The sequence below is a fragment of the Camelina sativa genome, chromosome 4, assembly GCF_000633955.1.
Source record: "Camelina sativa cultivar DH55 chromosome 4, Cs, whole genome shotgun sequence".
In the NCBI taxonomy this organism is placed as follows: Eukaryota; Viridiplantae; Streptophyta; class Magnoliopsida; order Brassicales; family Brassicaceae; genus Camelina; species Camelina sativa.
In genome coordinates, this window is record NC_025688.1 from 5580603 (window position 1) to 5583424 (window position 2822).

Consider the following 2822-nt stretch of genomic DNA (forward strand, 5'->3'; position numbering starts at 1 on the left):
CCAAAATTTGTAGCAATACCGTTTGTAGTGCCCAATTTTTCCACAAAAATAGCAGCTAAAAGACTTATTAGAGACAGTTGTAGATGCTTCTCTCTTATAATTATGCATTCCAGCAGATACAAACTTGGTGAACTTTGGTTCAGTGTCTCTGCTTTCTGTAAAGCCTAAAACTCTATGAGTTTTCTCAGTTCTCCCATAGCTCAAGATCTTGTCAAGTTGTTTTGTGCCAGCGAACATATGAATCTTCCTGTGCTGCTGATCTAATTCAGATTGTAATTCTGAAGATTTCTTCTTTTCTTTACACAGCTCTTCTTCAAGCTTATCTGCTTTTGCAGACAAAACCACTTTTCTTTCATTAGATCCAACGAGTCTTTAGCAATCTTTTTCTCATCCACCAACTCATTCTGTAAGGATATTACTAATGCTTCAAGCCGAAGTTTCTCTTTTATCAATCCTTGATTTTCCTTTCCTAGTGCGATAAGTGTTTCTCGTACTTCTTTTTAGTTTTGAACAATATCAAGAACTTCTTCACACTCTGATTCTGAGTCTGTTAATTCTTCTCCATTCTCAAACTCAGTGATTCCCACCATAGCCACTAAATTTATGAGGTCTTCCTCACTGCTGCTATCACATTCTGATTTGTCCTCGATACTGATCATAGATTTCTCCTTCTTACCTTGACGATTACTTACAAAATCATCATGTGTGTGTCCAGTACCTTTGCAGATTGTACACTTGGCATCTCGTAACTTGATCGTAGGACACTCACGGATAAAATGTCCAAATCCCTTACATTCATGACAATGCATATCAGCCTTTTTGTCTTCACCGGTTTTTTTGAATGAACTAGTCTTCTTTTGACCTTGACCTTGTTCTATCCTTCTCAATGCACGATCAAATCTTCTTACCAATAAGCTCACAACATCTTCTTCTCCTTGATCAGTTATGTCTTTGCTAACAACTATAGCTATCCCTTTTGGTTTCTTAATTCTGTTCAGTTTCATCTTGTGTACTTGAAGCATTCCAACCACTTCGCCATAGCTGAGACTGTCTAAGTCGTGAGACATAGATAAATCTGTCTTGTATCCCATGAATCTTGATGGAAGACACCTTAGAAACTTTTTGACTAACTTCTGATCCTTATAGGTTTTACCAAGAGTTAAAGCTTCTTGAGCCTGAGCACTTAACTTTGAACTAAAGTCTGAAATTGATTCATGTTCCTCCATCCTTAGATTCTCGAATCTGGAAGCCAACATATCTTTTCTCGAACTCTGCACTTTTGTGGTACCTTCGTATTGAATTTGGAGAATATCCCATGCTTCTTTGGCAGTTTCACATCCCTGAATTAATTCGAACTTTTTCCTCCCAAAACTGCAATGGATAGCGCTTAAAGCTCTAGAATTGTACTTAGATTTCTTTTGTTCTTCATCAGTCCATTATGCCTCGGGTTTAGGTATATACTTGCCTGATTCATCCTTGATCGTTGGTTCCTCCCACTTTTCCAGAACAGTCTTCCAAGCAAGGCGATCAATACCTCCTATTATGGATTTGATTCTCGACTTCCAAAACCTATAGTTCCCATCATCCAAAACGACTTTATTGTTGTTGATTAGATCTCTGTAGCTCTCCATCTTCTCCGCAGAATCTCACATGTAGTAATCCGAACAAGTGCTGCTCTGATACCAATTGAAAGTGTGAGAACTAATGATCTGAACAAGGAAATAAAGATTTCTTCACATACTCTTTTGATTAATAGAAAATTTGTTTACAAGTTTGTTCTAAACAATTTTCTATTCACTCAAAACTCTTAAAGAAATCCTAAGCTCTCTCTAAGTTCTTAACTCTTTTCTTTCTTCAAAGACTAAAACTTAGTAGCTAGATAAACTCTCTCTTATTTGTGCTAAAGCTAAACCTAACCTTAGCACCCCTATTTATAGAACTAGGTATCGGCTATTCAATTAGCAAAATACCTATTCTAATTCTAATAGGATTTAGACAATTTCTTTTTTCTTTATGGATTAGGAAATTATCTTTTTTCTTCATGTTTATATAAGAGAGGTAAACTCCGTGTCGTCTATCATTCATTAGGTAAACTATATGTATATGGTACAATGGAATGTTCTAGAGAATATCTAAGCGTATCTCACAGAATATTTACACAATCGACATATTCTATATATGGTGTCTAACACTCCCCCGCAGTCGAAGCGTTGGTGGTGGAGACTGGACGGTGAGACTGTTCCGAAAATCAAGAAATAATGGGGATGGAAGGCCTTTGGTGAAGATGTCGGCGTACTGGTAAGGGGAAGGAACATGCAGTACACGAATTTGACCCCTCGCAATCTTCTCCCGGACGAAATGGATATCGATCTCAATGGGTTTAGTCCGTTGATGATGAACCCGATTAGAGGCAAGATAGATGGCACTGACATTGTCACAATAGACTATTGTAGCTCGAGACAACGGAATTTTCATTTCAAGAAGAAGAGTATGGAGCCAAGTTGCCTCTGCCACATCGTTGGCTACACCACGGTACTTAGCCTCGGCACTAGAACGGGAGACTGTGTTTTGCCGCTTAGAGGACCAAGATATCAAGTTATTGCCAAGAAACACACAATAGCCAGAGGTGGAGTGACGACCAGCAGGACAACCAGCCCAATCAGCGTCAGAGTACGCCGTAAGTGAGAGAGAGGAAAATTTCGTCATACGAATGTCGTGGGAGATAGTACCCTTGATGTAGCGGAGAATGCGTTTGAAAGCCTGAAAATGAGACTCCCGGGGATCATGCATGAAGAGACAAATCTGTTGGACGGCATAGGAGA